The 17,278-nt window shown below is 46.8% G+C and overlaps 1 protein-coding gene across 11 annotated transcripts in view; it reads right to left on the minus strand.

Annotated features, from left to right (window-relative positions):
• Positions 1-16,063, minus strand: part of TBCE (tubulin folding cofactor E) — a 92,276-nt gene extending 76,213 nt beyond the window's left edge. For 7 of the 11 annotated variants that reach the window (XR_004434427.1, XM_033200305.1, XM_033200300.1 and 4 more), the window contains exon 1: positions 15,936-16,063. The gene's annotated coding sequence lies outside the window, so the exon portion shown is untranslated. Of the gene's footprint in view, positions 1-11,711; positions 11,789-15,887 lie in introns of all 11 variants that reach the window. The other 4 variants (XM_033200299.1, XM_033200304.1, XM_033200303.1 and 1 more) reach the window with 4 other exon arrangements.
• Positions 16,064-17,278: the final 1,215 nt, after the last annotated feature.

Raw genomic sequence — 17,278 nt, forward strand, 5'->3', positions numbered from 1 at the left:
CTCAGCTCACTGTGACCTCTGCCTCCCAGGTTCAAGTGATTCTCCCACCTTAGCCTCCTGAGGAGCTGGGATTATAGACATGCGCCACCAAGCCTAGCTAATTTTGCTTTTTGTTTTTTTTTTAAGTAGAGACGGGGTTTCATGTTATTGGTCAGGCTGGTCTCAAACTCCTGACCTCAGGTGATTCACCCGTCTCGGCCTCCCAAAGTGGGTGGGCCTCCCAACTAAAAATACAAAGTGCTGGGATTACAGGCGTGAACCTCTGCGCCCGGCCTCAAGTCACTGTTTTTGATTATCCTGTCCAGTCTCTGAATGTTTCTAATAATGTCTTTCTTGATACCATGATCTTTTGTGAAGACCTAGAAACTGGATCCATGTCTTGGTGACCTATGCCTTAGTTCCAAAGCCTTTACCCTCTTCTTCTAGCTAGTAACCAATGGGTCCCTGTTTCCTGAAGTTAGACCTACTTGATGCTGTTACTGGCCCACTCTGTATCCTTACTGCCTGTTGCTGGGACAATCACTTTGATCACTCCCCCACCCCCAGCCCCATTTTAGTATCCAGTCAAAATGACCTGCAGTCAGCTGCTGCCTAGTTAAATTCTCTCTTATGGACTGCACTGGGCCCTCTCCTAATCACCTGAATATGAGTGGCATGTTGCTCTTACTTAGGCCTATCTGGGTGCTGACTAAGGCTTGGTTAAGATGGAATGACTTTTTAAAATATACACACTTGCAAACTAATGAAGATAGCCCACTTAAATGTTGGAGTGACTCTACTTGTTATTGTTCTTTAAAAAGACGAAATTTACATCTCTAGGCCAGCGCGGTGGCTCATGCCTGTAATCCAAGGCCGGAGGCCAAGGCGGGCAGACCATGAGGTCAGGAGATCGAGACCATCCTGGCTAACACAGTGAAACCCCATCTCTACTAAAAATACAAAACATTAGCCAGGTGTGCTGGCGGGCGCCTGTAGTCCCAGCTACTTGGGAGGCTGAGGCAGGAGAATGGTGTGAACCCAGGAGGCAGAGCTTGCAGTGGGCCAAGATCGCACCACTACACTCCAGCCTGGGTGACAGAGCGAGACTCCATCTCAAAAGAAAAGAAAAGAAATCTACATCTCTATCATTTTCATCTAGTAATTTTCTACTACTGCCCTATGTAGCTACAGAGAATCAATATATTCCCTTTCTCGGCCAACATTTAAATGCGGAAGGCCAGCTGGGCATGGTAGCTCACACCTGTAATCCCAGCACTTTGGGAGGCCAAGATGCATGAATCACTCGAGGTCAGGAGTTCGAGACCAGCCTGGCCAACATAGTGAAACCCGTCTCTACTAAAAATACAAAAATTAGCCAGGTGTGGTGGTGGATGCCTGTAATCCCAGCTCCTAGGGAAGCTGAGGCAGGAAAATCGCTTGAATCCAGGAGGCGGAGGTTGCAGTGAGCCGAGATCGCACCATTACACTCCAGTCTGGGTGACAGAGGGAGATTGGGTCTCAAAAAATAAATAAATAAATATGGAAGGCCATTTGTTACCATTTCTGCTATCCCTGCTTCCTGTCTTCATCTCCCAAACCTCTCTACCAGGATAAACATTTCCAGCTCCTTAAACCCTCCTTATAACATTCCAGTTTTCCTCCGTAACTGATTTACTGATTCCATGCTTAAATTGCAATACCTAGAACTGAAAACTGCATTCCAGATATGGCCTGACCTGCATGTGGGGTACAAGGGTCTGAAAAGCATTCACTTAACAGTGTAGGCCAGGCAAAGTGGCTCACACCTGTAATCCCAGCACTTTGGGAGGCCGAGGCGGGTGGATCATTTGAGGTCAGGAGTTCAAGGTCAGCCTGGCCAACATGGTGAAACCTGTCTCTACTAAAAATACAAACATCAGCCAGGCATGGTGGCAAAGACCTGCAATCCCAGCTACTCAGAAGGCTTGAACCCGAGAGGTGGAGGTTGCAGTGAGCCAAGGTGTGCCACTGCATTCCAGCCTGGGCAACAAAGCAAGACTCAGTCTCAAAAAAATAAATAAAATTTAAAATTTAAAAAAATAAAAATACGAAAAGTAGCCAGGCATGGTGGTGGGTGCCTATAATCCCAGCTACTTGGGAGACTGAGGCACAAGAATTGCTTGAACCCAGGAGGCAGAAGTTGCAGTGAGCTGAGATCGTGCCACTGCACTCCAGACTGGGCCACAGAGTGAGACTCCGTCTCAAAGAAAAAAAAAAAATGTAGACGTTACATTCATTTTTTTCTGTCCCTTTCATGGGAAAGACTGTTGCTTACTATTAAGGTTGCAATGAAAGAAACTCCAAAGCCATTTCTGACTTATTACCATTTTCCGATCATAAAATTTAAATGTTTAAATTTCACTACAATTATATTACCCTGAAAATGAGTTTTTTACCAGTTTTAAGTGCCCTTTCGAAATTTTCATTAACATGTAAGCAGAATTTTACTACAACTGAGACATATAATTTGTTCTACTTCTCTTATTAACTTTTTTAAAAATAAGGTAGGGTCGGCCGGGCGCGGTGGCTCAAGCCTGTAATCCCAGCACTTTGGGAGGCCGAGACGGGCGGATCACGAGGTCAGGAGATCGAGACCATCCTGGCTAACATGGTGAAACCCCGTCTCTACTAAAAATACAAAAAACTAGCCGGGCGACATGGCGGGCGCCTGTAGTCCCAGCTGCTGGGGAGGCTGAGGCAGGAGAATGGCGTAAACCCAGGAGGCGGAGCTTGCAGTGAGCTGAGACCCGGCCACTGCACTCCAGCCTGGGCGGCAGAGCGAGACTCCGTCTCAAAAAAAAAAAAAAAAAAAAAAAAAAAAAAATAAGGTAGGGTCTCACTATGTTATCGAGGCTGGTCTTTAACTCCTGGGCAATTCCCACAGTGCTGGGATTACAGGTTTGAGCCACCTCAACTAGCCATATTAACATTTGTCCATAAACATTTTTCTATACAGCCACAGAGTCAACACATTAATCATCTCAATATTCAAGTATGAAACCACAATTTACTTAATAATTTCTCTCTCTTTTTTTTTTTTTTTTGAGATGGAGTCTTACTCTGTTGCCTAGGCTGGAGTGCAGTGGTGCAAACTTGGCTCACTGCAACCTCCGCCTCACGGGTTCATGCCATTCTCCTGCCTCAGTCTCCTGAGTAGCTGAGACTGCAGGCACCCGCCATCACGCCCAGCTAATTTTTTGTATTTTTAGTAGAGACGGGGTTTCACCGTGTTAACCAGGATGGTCTCGATCTCCTGACCCCGTGATCCGCCCACCTCGGCTTCCAAAGTGCTGGGATTACAGGAGAGAGCCACTGTGCCCAGCCTCTCTCTCTCTCTTTTCTATTGGTAGAGAAGGGAATCTCTCTATGCTGCCCAGGTTGGTCTCAAACTGCTGGCCTCAAGTGATTCTCCTATCTCAGCCTTCCGAAGTGCTAGGATTACAGGTGTGAACCACCACACCCAGCCAATTATTTCTCTAATGCTGTTTACTACTCCAAAGAAAACAGCTAAAAACAGCTTTGATTTTTAAAATGTTACCTTATGAAGTATTTCCTTGGGAAAAATTCTTGAGATAGATAAATACGTTTAAGGTTCTACAAAGCCAGGCAGAAGCAGTGGCTCACACCTGTAATCCCAATACTTTGGGAGGCCAAGGCAGGAGGATCATCTGAGGTCAGGAGTTTGAGAGCAGCCTGGCCACTATGGTGAAATCAATCCCGTTTCAACTAAAAATACAAAAATTAGCCGGGTGAGGTGGAGCATATCTGTAATCCCAGCTACTCAGGAGGCTAAGGCAAGGAGAATTGCATGAACCTGGGAGGTGGAGGTTGCAGTGAGCCAAGGTTGAACCACTGCACTCTAGCGTGGTTGACAGAGCGAGACTCTGTCTCAAAAAAAAAAACAAAAAATACTACATCCAAGTAGACATTCTTGTACTACTTCTTACTCTAAATCAATTCTTTTTTTTTCTTTTTTGAGATGGAGTCTCATTCTGTTGCCCCAGGCTGGAGTGCAGTGGCGCAATCTCAGCTCACTGCAAGCTCTGCCTCCCGGGTTCACACTATTCTCCTGCCTCAGCCTCCTGAGTAGCTGGACTACAGGTGCCTCCTGCCACCACGCCCAGCTAAGTTTTGTATTTTTAGTAGAGACAGGGTTTCACCACATTGGCCAGGATGGGCTCGATCTCTTGACCTCAGGATCAGCCCGCCTTGGCCTCCCAAAGTGCTGGCATTACAGGAGTGAGCCAGGGTGCCCAGCCTATCCCATAATATTTTATATATAGAAAAGCAAATACATGTTTTCTTTCTTTACACAACTGAAAGCCTAATATACAGGTGGTTCTATTCCTCACCTTTTCATTCAATAATATATCCTAGAGATTTACCCAAAGCTATAACAAGAGATTTTAATTTGGGGGAATACAGTATTTGAATAGATATACCATAATATACTTAACCAGTCTTCAAACTGAAGGACATTTAGTTAATACCAAGTTTTTGCTATCACAAACAATATTGAAGAAATTACGCCTACACGTTTATCTTCCTGTATCTGTAGGCAAGTTTCTCAAACCTGGTATTGCTGAGTCAAAAAGTATGTGCATATTATTATTATTATTATTTTTTTTTGAGACGGAGTCTCGCTCTGTCGCCCAGGCTGGAGTGCAGTGGCCGGATCTCAGCTCACTGCAAGCTCCGCCTCCCGGGTTTACGCCATTCTCCTGCCTCAGCCTCCCGAGTAGCTGGGACTACAGGCGCCCGCCACCTCGCCCGGCTAGTTTTTTGTATTTTTTAGTAGAGACGGGGTTTCACCTTGTTAGCCAGGATGGTCTCGATCTCCTGACCTCGTGATCCGCCCGTCTCGGCCTCCCAAAGTGCTGAGATTACAGGCTTGAGCCACCGCGCCGGCCTAGTATGTGCATATTAAATGTGAATAGCTAATGCTAAATGTTCCTTTATAATGGCTATATCAACTTACCATGCTATCAGCAGTGTATAAACTCCTGTATTCTTACAACCTTCATAATGTATTAATAAAATTTTGAGGCTGGGTGCCACGGCTCACGCCTGTAATTCCAACACTTTGGAAAGCCGAGGCAGGCGGATCACGAGGTCAGGAGACCGAGACCAGCCTGGCTAACATGGTGAAACCCAGTCTCTACTGAAAATACAAAAAATTAGCCGGGCGTAGTGACAGGCGCCTGTAGTCCCAGCTACTGGGTGGGCTGAGGCAGGAGAATGGCGGGAACCCGGGAGCAGAGGTTGCAGCGAGCCGAGATTGTGCCACTGCACTCCAGTCTTGGGGACAGAGTGAGACGCCGTCTCAAAAAAAAAAATTTTTTTGATGGTCAGTCTAATGAATAAAATATGTAGTTCATTTCCATTTATGAACCAGCTGTTAATATATTTTGTGCGTTTCCTACTGGTTTATTGACCTTTTTCTTATCAATCTGCTTTTAAAATCTAAACTCAGTCTATTTCCTAGATCACTATAGACTTGAACAACTGGGCTCACCCAATCCTCCTGCTTCAGCCTCCCTAATCACTAGGCAGGGCAGGCATGCGCCACCACGCCCAGCTAAATTATTTTTTTTTTTTTTTGAGACTTGTCGCCCAGGCTGGGGTGCAAAGGTGCAATCTCAGTTCACTGCAACCTCCGCCTCCCAGGCTCAAGGGATTCTTCTATCTCAGCCTTCCAAGTAGCTAGAATTACAGGCACCCAGCACCATGCCTGGCTAATTTTTTGTATTTTTAGTAGAGAGGGGGTTTCACCATGTTGGCCAGGCTGGTCACAAACTCCCGACCTCAGGTGATTCACCCGCCTCCCAAAGTGCTGGGATTACAGGCATGAGCCAGGATGACAGACCTACTATATGATAAGGTAACTAAATAATTCTTCAAATAAAATAATTTGAAAAGAATAGAGGCCAAATTCGTTGGTGCATACCAGTAATCCCAGCACTTTGGGAGGCCAAAGCAGGCAGATCACTTCAGGTCAGGAGATCGAGACCAGCTTGGCACACATGGTGAAACCCCATCTCTACTAAAAATACAAAAATTAGCCAGGTGTGGTAGCCCACACCTGTAATCCCAGCTACTCAGGAGGCTGGGCAGGATAATTATGATTATAATCCTTCCCCTCCTGGGTTCAAGCAATTCTTCTGCCTCCGCCTCCACAGCAGTTAGGAGCACAGGCGCCTGCCACCATGCCCAGCTAATTTTTGTATTTTTAATAGAGACGGGGTTTCTCTATGTTGGCCAGGTTGGTCTCAAACTCTTGACCTCCAGTGATCCACCTGCCTTGGCCTCCCAAACTGTATCTCACATAATTTTAAGGAGCTTCTACAAAAACTTCAGGCATTTTCCAAAGAAACTGAAGGCATGTCTTCTCTCTAAAACACCAATGACCTAAATGTGTACCAAACCCACAATTTTATGACAAAACTATACAAATGAGAACATAGAAAAGTAACTAACAGGCCGGGCACGGTGGCTCACACCTGTAATCCCAGCACTTTGGGAGGCCGAGGCGGGCAGATCACAAGGTCAGGAGATCGAGACCATCCTGGCTAACACGGTGAAACCCCGTCTCTACGAAAAATACAAAAAAATTAGCCGGGCATGGTGGCAGGCACCAGTAGTCCCAGCTACTCGGGAGGCTGAGGCAGGAGAATGGCATGAACCCAGGAGGCAGAGCTTGCAGTGAGCCAAGATCGCACCACTATACTCCAGCCTGGGAAACAGAGCAAGACTCCGTCTCAAAAAAAAAAAAGTAACTAACAAACCAATTAGTCTGTGACTTTTCTTTACACTTACAAATACCATCAAATCTTCTAAAATCACTTCTCCACAAATTCATTCCAGCTACTAAAATAATCACTGGCAAAGAATGATGTTTTCCCTTTCTGGTAACCTCTATCTACTTTCTGGGTAATATTCATTTCACACCTAACAATATCTCTATCATATTGATTTCAAATTGTCTTTCTTGCACATATTCCCAGCAAAATGTAGGGAAAGTGACATATACTTCTTTTACAAACTTTGAAGTGCTAAGTATACCTTAAATACCCTATTAAATAAATTTATGATAAATTGACTTAAAAATAATTAAACATTGCCGGGCGCGGTGGCTCAAGCCTGTAATCCCAGCACTTTGGGAGGCCGAGACGGGCGGATCACGAGGTCAGGAGATCGAGACCATCCTGGCGAACACGGTGAAACCCCATCTCTACTAAAAAATACAAAAAACTAGCCGGGCGAGGTGGCGGGCGCCTGTAGTCCCAGCTACTCGGGAGGCTGAGGCAGGAGAATGGTGTAAACCCGGGAGACCGAGCTTGCAGTGAGCCGAGATCCGGCCACTGCACTCCAGCCTGGGCGACAGAGCGAGACTCCGCCTCAAAAAAAAAAAAATAATAATAATTAAACACTGAGGTGAGCCAGGAAGCCTGTTGAAAATCAGTAGCTTAAAGATTAAAACAAAATTGTTCTACAGAGTTAAAATTAGAATAATGCCAGCTGGGCACAGTGGCTCACACCTGTTATCCCAGCACTTTGGGAGGCCGAGGCAGGCGGATGACTTGAGGTCTGGAGTTCGAGTCCAGCCTGGCCAACAGAGTGAAACCCCATCCCTACTAAAAATATAAAAATTAGCTAGGCTTGTTAGCGTGCGCCTGTAATCCCAGCTACTCAGGAGCCTGAGGCAGGAGAATCGCTTGAACCTGGGAGGCAGAGGTGGCAGTGAGCCAAGATCACACCACTGCACTTCAGCCTGGACGACAGTACGAGACTTCATCTCAAAAAAAAAAAAAAAAAACATTATAATTAGGCTGAGCGTGGTGGCTCATACCTATAATCCCAGCACTCTGGGAGGCCAAGGTGGGCAGACTGAGCCTAGGAGTTGAACAGCAGCCTGGACAATATGGTGAAACACCATCTCTATAATCTCTATATGTACAAAAATTAGGCATGGTGGCGTATGCCGGGAGTCCCAGCTATTTAGGAGGCTGATGTGGGAGGATGGCTTGAACCAGGGAGGTGGAGGCTGCAGTGAGCTAAGATCGAGACACTGCACTCCAACTAGGGTGAAACAGCCAGACTCTGTCTCAAAAAAAGAAAACACAAACCAAAAAAAAAATAAAATGGGCTGGGTGCAATGGGTCACTCCTATAATCCCAGCACTTTGGGAGGCCAAGGTGGGTAGATCACCTGAGGTCAGGAGTTCAAGACCAGCCTGGCCAACATGGTGACACCTGGTCTCTACTAAAAATACAAAATTAGCCGGGCATGGTGGCATAGGCCTATAATCCCAGCTACTTGAGAGGCTGAGGTAGGTGAGTAGCTTCAACCCAGGAGGCGGAGGTTACAGTGAGCTGAGATCATTCCATTGCAATCCAGCCTGGGCAACAAAAGCGAAACTCCATTGCAAAAAAAAGAAAAATAAATAAATAGTAAATTAAAATTAAAAATTAAAAATTATGATTAGATTCAGTTAAGTATACACAGCAAAATTAAAAATTAAAATACACAATCAGTTGGGTGTGGTGGTGCACGCCTATAGGCCAATTTATTTGGGAGGCTTAGGTTGGAGGATCATCTGAGCCCAAGAGGTAGAGGCTACAGTAAGCCCTGATCACACCACTGTACTCCAGCCTGGGCAACAGAGGGAGATCCTATTGTACAAAAAAAAAAAAAAAAATGAAAAAGGCCAAGCACAGTGATTCATGCCTGTAATCCCAGAACTTTGGGAGGCCAAGGCAGGTGAGTCATCTGAGGTCAGGAATTCAAGACCAGCCTGGCCAACATGGTGAAGCCCCATCTCTACTAAAAATACAAAAATTAGCTGGACGTGCTGGAGGGTCCCTATAATCCCAGCTACGTGGAAGGCTGACGCAGGAGAATCACTTGAATCCAGGAAGCGGAGGCTGTAGTGAGCCGAGATTGTACCACCGCACTCCAGCATGGGTGACAAGAACAAAACTCCATCTCAAAAAAAAAAAAGGTGGGGCCGGGTGCTATAGCTCATGCCTATAATCCTAACACTTTGGAAAGCAGTGGTGGGTGGATCAACTGAGGTTGGGAGTTTGAGACAAGCCTGACCAATGTGGTGAAACTCTATCTCTAATGAAAATACAAAAATTGGCCGGGCGCGGTGGCTCAAGCCTGTAATCCCAGCACTTTGGAGGCCGAGACGGGCGGATCACGAGGTCAGGAGATCGAGACCATCCTGGCTAACACGTGAAACCCTGTCTCTACTTAAAAATACAAAAAACTAGCCGGGCGACGAGGCGGGCGCCTGTAGTCCCAGCTACTCGGGAGGCTGAGGCAGGAGAATGGCATAAACCCGGGAGGCGGAGCTTGCAGTGAGCTGAGATCCGGCCACTGCACTCCAGCCTGGGTGGCAGAGCAAGACTCCGTCTCAAAAAAAAAAAAAAAAAAAAAAAGAAAATACAAAAATTAGCCAGGCTATGATGGTACACGCCTATAATCCCTGCTACTCAGGAGGCTGAGGTGGGAGAATCACTTGAACCCGGGAGGCAGAGGTTGCAGTAAGCTGAGATTGTGCCAGTGCATTCCAGACTGGGTGACAGAGGGAGACCCTGTATCCAAAAAAAAAGGGGGGGGCAAAAGTGGCCAGGCGCGGTGGCTCACACCTGTAATCCCAGCAGTTTGGGAGGCTGAGGCAGGCAGATCATCTGAGGTCTGGAATTCAAGACCAGCCTGACCAACATGGAGAAACCCTATCTCTACTAAAAATACAAAATTGGCCGGGCGCGGTGGCTCAAGCCTGTAATCCCAGCACTTTGGGAGGCCGAGACGGGCGGATCACAAGGTCAAGAGATCGAGACCATCCTGGCTAATACGGTGAAACGCCGTCTCTACTAAAGAATACAAAAAACTAGCCAGGCGACGAGGCGAGCACCTGTAGTCCCAGCTACTTGGGAGGCGGAGGCAGGAGAATGGCGTAAACCTGGGAGGCGGAGCTTGCAGTGAGCTGAGATCCGGCCACCGCACTCCAGCCTGGGCGACAGAGCGAGACTCCGTCTCAAAAAAAAAAAAAAAAAACAAAACAAAACAAAATTGGCCAGGCGTGGTGGCACATGCCTATAATCCCAGCTACTCAGAGGCTGAGGCGGCAGAATTGCTTGAAGCCAGGAGGCGGAGGTTGCGGTGAGCCAAGATCATGCAGTTGCACTCTAGCCTGGGCAACAAGAGCAAAAACTCTGCCTCAAAAAAAAAAAAAAAAAAAGCCAGGAATAGTGGCTCACACCTGTAATCCCAGCACTTTGGGAAGCTGAGGCAGGCGGATCACAAGGTCAGAAGTTCAAGACCAGCCTGACCAACATGGTGAAACCCCGTTTCTACTAAAAATACAAAAATAAGCTGGGTGTGGTGGTGCGCGCCTGTAATCCCAGCTACTCAGGAGACTGAGGTAGGAGAATCGCTTGAACGCGGTAGGCAGAGGTTGCAGTGAGCCGAGATCGCACCACTGCACTCTAGCCTGGCAACAGAGCGAGACTCCATCTCAAAAAAACAAACAAACAAAAAGACAAGAAAGGAGGAAAAAAGCATAAAAATGCAAAGTGTAGAAGATGGGTGCAAAAACCCCAAACTCATTCGGTAAACAATTATATTATGGAGTATCTGCTAAAAGTCAGATACGATTTTAGGCAATTGGAATAAAACAGTAATGGATTTTACAGGGAAGTACAATAAGAGATCTTTAAAATAAATAAATAAATACATGCCGGGCACAGTGGCTCATGCCTGTAATCCCAGCACTTTAGGAGGCTGAGACGGGTGGATCACAAGGTCAGGAGTTCAAAACCAGCCTGGCCAAGATGGTGAAACCCCGTCTCTACTAAAAATACAAAAATTAGCCAGGTGTGGTGGCATGTGCCTGTAATCCCAGCTAGTTGCGAGGCGGAGGCAGAGAAGTGCTTGAACCCAGGAGACAGAGGTTGCAGTCAGCCAAGATTACACCACTGCACTCCAGCCTAGGCGACTGTGGGGAAAACTGCCGTGACAGAGACTCTGTCTTCTTCTAGTTGATCTTCTTTTGGAGTTTGTACTTGTTTAACCTGCATTTGAGGTTGTAAAGTTACAGGGATCTGAGCTGCTCTAAGAGGAGTTGGCCATCGTGGTTTAGACTCTAATGGCTCTGTTAATTCTGGACCTTTTTCTTCTAATTTTAACGTTTCAGGATATATCACCTCCTGTAATCGATTATCATCAACATTTTGCATTGACCGAGCCATTACCAGCTCTGCTATGCATTTACAGTGTGAACTTTCCGTTCCTTTCCGGGATTCTATCCCTGCCTCTTTTTCACAATCTGCTACACAGCTTTCAGGGACATCAGAAACTGAAACGCTATCTTCTTCTCTTTGAAACGGTTCTAAAGCTACTTTAATAATGACCCAATCATTCCATACTGTAAGTGGGATGATTTTACCCTCCCTACTTGCTTAATTCTTTGCCAATTTTTTCCCAGGCTTTTAGATCTAAAGTTCCCTGTTCTGGAAACCATGGGCAAAACTGTTCTATTGTTTGAAATAGCATAACTAGATTTTTGGTAGAGACTTTAACTCCCCCTCTTTTTAAGAGAATTTTAATAAAGCTGCAATAAGAAGCATATTTACTTTTAGTTTGCCCCATTGTTATCCTAGGTTCTTCCGAGCGCACAATCTTACCACAAGGCTGACGGTAGACGTACTCGGGAGTCTCTCGTCGACTTGTCCCGAATGACCACGCTGGAGCGTACCTTCACCTTAGAGAAAAGCACCCACGTTGGGCACCAGATGAAGGGGTGGCCTGCCCCTCCACATCTGTGGGCATTTCTCGTTAGGTGGAACGAGAGACTTGAGAAAAGAAATGAGACACAGAGACAAAGTATAGAGAAAGAAAAGGTGGGCCCAGAGGACCAGCGCTCAGCATACACAGGACCCTCGCCGGCACCAGTCTCTGAGTTCCCTCAGTATTTATTGATACAGTATTTATTGATCATTATCTTTACCATCTTAGAAAAAGGGAAGTGGCAGGATAATAGGATCATCATAGGGAGAAAGTCAGCAGTAAGATATATGAATATGGCCGGGCGTGGTGGCTCAAGCCTGTAATCCCAGCACTTTGGGAGGCCGAGACGGGCGGATCACGAGGTCAGGAGATCGAGACCATCCTGGCTAACACGGTGAAACCCCGTCTCTACTAAAAAATACAAAAAAACTAGCCGGGCGAGGTGGCGGGCGCCTGTAGTCCCAGCTACTCCGGAAGCTGAGGCAGGAGAATAGCGTGAACCCGGGAGGCGGAGCTTGCAGTGAGCTGAGATCCGGCCACTGCACTCCAGCCTGGGCAACAGAGCAAGACTCCGTCTCAAAAAAAAAAAAAAAAAAAAAAGATATATGAATAAAGATCTCTGTGACATGAGTAAGTTTAAGGAAAAGTGCTGTGCCTTGATATGCATATACAAACATCTCCATAAACCTTTTTAGTGCATAAACAGCAGCATTGCTCTTTATGCAATTGCTCTTTAGCAGCATTGCTTACGCTAGCAAGTTCCACCTTTCGTCCTAAGGCGGTTTTCTCCTTTCTCAGTAAACAGAACATACAATCGGGTTTTACACTGAGATGTTCCATTGCCCAGGGACGGGCAGGAGACAGATGCTTTTCTCTATCTCAACTGCCAAGAGGCCTTCTTTCCTCTTGTACTGGTCCTCCTCAGCACAGACCCTTCACGGGTGTCAGGCTGGAGGACGATCAGGTCTTTCCCTTCCCACGAGGCCATATTTCAGACTATCACATGGGGAGAAACCTTGGACAATACCTAGCTTTCCTAGGCAGAGGTCCCTGCGACCTTTGGCAGTGTGTGTATCCCCGCGTACTTGAGATTAAGAGAATGGTGATGGCTTTTAACCAGCAAGCTGCCTTCAGGCATTTGTTTAACAAGGCACAGCCTGCACAGCCCAAAATCCTTTAAACTTTGAGTCACCACAGCACGTCTCTTGCAAGGACAAGGTTGGGGGTAGGGTCACAGATTAACACCATCTCAAATACAGAACAAAATGGAGTCTCTTATGTCTACTGCTTTCTATATAGACACAGTAACAGTCTGATCTTTCTTTCTTTTCCCCACACAGGAAAAATAAAAAGGAAAACAGCAGTAAACAAAACAGAAAAACACCTGCCCTCATAAACCTATGCCAGTGACAGAAAACATAATAAACCAGATAAATGACTCTATCACATGGCATGTCATATGATGATAAGCACAAGGATAATGAGTGCAATGGAAATGTTAAAGATGGCAGTCGCTTGTCAGAGTAGGCCTTACTGAGAAGAAAATAGTCCCCAAAATATGAGAGAGGTAAAGAACTGAGCCATGTGGACATATGAGGGAAAGGAACAGCAAGTGCAAATATCCTAAGGCTAGGATGCGCTTGAGGAGGCCATACAATAGAGCAAACAGGAGACTAAAACAACATGAGATCAGAAGTGAAGCAGGGCTAGGTCACATAGGACCTTCGATGAATAATCCATTTTAAGAATTTGGCTTTTTTTTTTTTTTCTTGAGACTGAGTTTTGCCCTTGTTGCCCAGGCTGGAGTGCAATGGGGCGATCTCGGCTCACTGCAACCTCCTCCCCCGCCCCCCAGGGTTCAAGCGATTCTCCTGCCTCAGCCTCCCTAGTAGCTTGGACTACAGGCGCACGCCACCACTCCCAAGTAATTTTTTGTATTTTTTAGTAGAGACAGGGTTTCGCCACTTTGCCCAGGCTTGTCTCGAACACTTGACCTCAGGTGATCCACCCGCCTGGCCTCCCAAAGTGCCAGGATTACAAGCTTATTAACCCACTGTGCCCGGCCGGGTTTTTTTTCTTTTTTTTTTTTTTTGAGGCGGAGTCTTGCTCTGTCACCAGGCTGGAGTGCAGTGACACTAACTCGGCTCACTGCAACCTCCACCCCTCTCTTCCCCCACTCCCCGCCGGGTTCAAGCGATTCTCCTGCCTCAGCCTCCTGAGTAGCTGAGATTACAGGCATGCACCACCACGCCCCGTTAATTTTTGTATTTTTAGTAGAGATGGGGTTTCACCATGCTGCCCAGGATGATCTCAATCTCTTGACCTCTTGATCCACCCGCCTCAGCCTCCCAAAGTGCTGGGATTACAGGCGTGAGCCACCACGCCCAGCCTACTTTGGCTTTTACTCTGGGTGAAATGTGTAGTCCTTGGAGGATTTTTGAGAGGAAAGAGATAAATCTTTTTTTTTTTAAAGGATCAATCGAAATGCTGTGATGCAAACAGACTACAAGAGGAAAGAGCAGAAACTACTGCAGTAATTCAAGTGAGAGACAATGTAATTTGAACAAGTGAAGGTGATGAGAAGAACTTGGGAGTGTGGACAGATTTTGAAGGTGGAGAGTCCATAGGATTTGCTGATATACATGAAAGAGATTAATCAGGGATGATGCCAAAGATTTTGATCTGAACAAATATTTCAGTAGTGACAATGAATGTAAATCCAATAAACCTGCTAGTCAAAAGGCAGGCTGGGCCAGGCACAGTAGCTCACACCTGTAGTAGCCAGGTGTTTGAAACCAGCCTGGCCAACATGGCGAAACCCCGTCTCTACTACTACTACAAATACAAAAATAATAATAATCAGCTGGGCATGGTGACACACACCTGTCATCCCAGCTACTCGGGAGGCTGAGGTGGGAGAATTGCTTGAACCTGGGAGGCGTGGTTGCAGTGAGCTGAGATTGGGCCACTGCACACCAGCCCGGGTAACAGACGAAGACTCCGTATTTAAAAAAAAAAAAAAAAGCAGGCTGTCCATTTAGATTGAAAAAAAAAAAAAAAAAAACCCCAGAGATATGCTGTTTACAACAGCATATAAAATATAAGCATACAGAAAAGTTAAAAATATGAAAAATGTTTTGAAGCAAATATCAAAAGACAGCAGCTGTGGCTAAATTAATGACAGAGGAAAGAAAAGTCTTCTCTCTTCATCTCTACCTCCACTAACTTTCTCGAACAGTTTGGCAATTTGTTAATTATGTCTTCCCGCCAGGACTGCTTCTCTGAGGACAAGGCTGTCACACCGTCATTTGGATCCACCCACAACTTAGAACAGTCCCCATGTGGTAGTAAACACCAAGTAAAAATAGTCACTTTAGGCCGGGCGCGGTGGCTCACGCCTGTAATCTCACCACTTTGGGAGGCCGAGGCGGGTGGATCACCTGAGGTCAGGGGTTCGAGAGCAGCCTGGCCAACATGGAGAAACCCCCGTCTCTACTAAAAATACAAAAATTAGCCGAGAGTGGGGGCGGGCGCCTGTAATCCCAGCTACTAGGGAGGCTGAGGCAGGAGAATCGCTTGCACCCAGGAGGCAGAGGTTGCAGTGAGCCGAGATCGCGGCACTGCACTCCAGCCTGGGCGACAGAGCAAGACTGTCCCAAAAGAACAAACGAACAGTTACTTTAAGTGCTCTCCACCTACTTAACGTTATTTCTCTGTCATCACCAATGTTAACTGATTCGGCAGGACGGAGCTGTTCCTCTAAAAGGACACCTTGTAAAAGTCGTTGGTCGCCTGTACCATTTTCACCTCTTCCAAAGTGACATGCCAATTCTCTGAAAGAAGCTTAAAATGCAAGGGATCACGTGCCGCTACTCCTAAACAAGGCCTTCCAGAAGGGGCAGGGCGGCCCCAACCCAGCCGGCAGGACCGCCTCTCAGCACACACGCACTCCCTTCGGGCCCGCACTTCTGGGCTGGTTCAAAGCCGCACGGAACAGGCAACGCCCGGCTATGGCAATCTGGGAAGATTCCAGGAAAGGAAGAAAAGGCCAAGAGCAGCGCAGGGTGACGCACCAGCCAGGAATGCTCGTTCCGGAAGCTCCCCGAACCTCTGAAGCTCACCTGCCCGCGGAGACTCCAGGTGTTCAGAGCAGCTGCCCCTCCAGCGCACCGCCCAGCAGCGAAGCTTTAGGCTCTGGCCGGAAGTACTGTAGGAAGTCCCGCCTCCACCGGAGTGAGCTACGGCTGCCGGAGCTATTGGAGGCCAGAGGAATGGTCAACCCACCCAAGCCCCGCCTCTGAGCGGGGGCCCAAGCGATTTCCCAGTGCTGAAACCTGGGATGACAGAGCCGCCTTGGATGGCGCGTGTTCCAGTTTAGTAGGTACCACGGAATTGAGTTACAAATCCTGTAAGAGGTTCAGTTCCATGCGTATTGAGAGCCTACCACGTAGGCAGCATGCGGTGGTCAAAGAGAAGAATATAGTGTTAATGCCTCCAAAACTAAAAAAAAAAAAAAAACACAAAATTACCTAGTTAAAGCGTAAGGCAGAATGAAAGTAAATGCAGTGATAGAAAAAACAATAGAGCCGGGCGCAGTGGCTCAAGCCTGTAATCCCAGCACTTTGGGAGGCCGAGACGGGCGGATCACGAGGTCAGGAGATCGAGACCATCCCGGCTAACATGGTGAAACCCCGTCTCTACTAAAAAAACACAAAAAACCAGCCGGGCGAGGTGGTGGGCGCCTGTAGTCCCAGCTACTCGGGAGGCTGAGGCAGGAGAATGGCTAAACCCAGGAGGCGGAGCTTGCAGTGAGCTGAGAACTGGCCACTGCACTCCAGCCTGGGCGACAGAGCGAGACTCCGTATCAAAAAAAAAAAAAAAAAAAAAACTAAATGAAAGTCCACTAAGTTCGGAGGATGAGAGGGTCCTGAATTCTTCTAAGTTGTAATCATAGTTAAATGATTACCACCCATTATTCCTCAGGTAACAAATTCGCATCTTCCCCCAATTATTCCTGCAGATAACATCACTGTTATAGAACCTAAGATTGGCCTTTTGAGATGTCTTTTCAGGTTTTTGCATTTCTGACAAGTGGATGGCCCCACCCTGACTCACCAACCTAGACCCCCCACCCACGAACAAACTCAGTGCAAGGGGACAGCTTCTACTTCTTATGATTTCACTTCTGGCCCAACCAATCAGCACTCCCCATTCCCTGACCCCCCCATACCTGTCAAACTATCTGAAAAACCCCCTAACATCTGAGCCTTTGGTGAGATGGATTTGAGTAATAACTCTGTCTCCCATGTGGCACGGCCAGCCTCGTGTCAATTAAACTTTCTTTACTGCAATGCCATGGTTTCTGTCAATGAATTTTGTTTATGCAGCAGGCAAAAAGAACCCGTTGGTGGATACCACAGAGTCCACAACAAGAGCAGTTTGGGTAGAGTGAGTGTTAGCATTC

Source organism: Trachypithecus francoisi, unplaced genomic scaffold, assembly GCF_009764315.1.
Source record: "Trachypithecus francoisi isolate TF-2019V2 unplaced genomic scaffold, Tfra_2.0 Lachesis_group5, whole genome shotgun sequence".
In the NCBI taxonomy this organism is placed as follows: Eukaryota; Metazoa; Chordata; class Mammalia; order Primates; family Cercopithecidae; genus Trachypithecus; species Trachypithecus francoisi.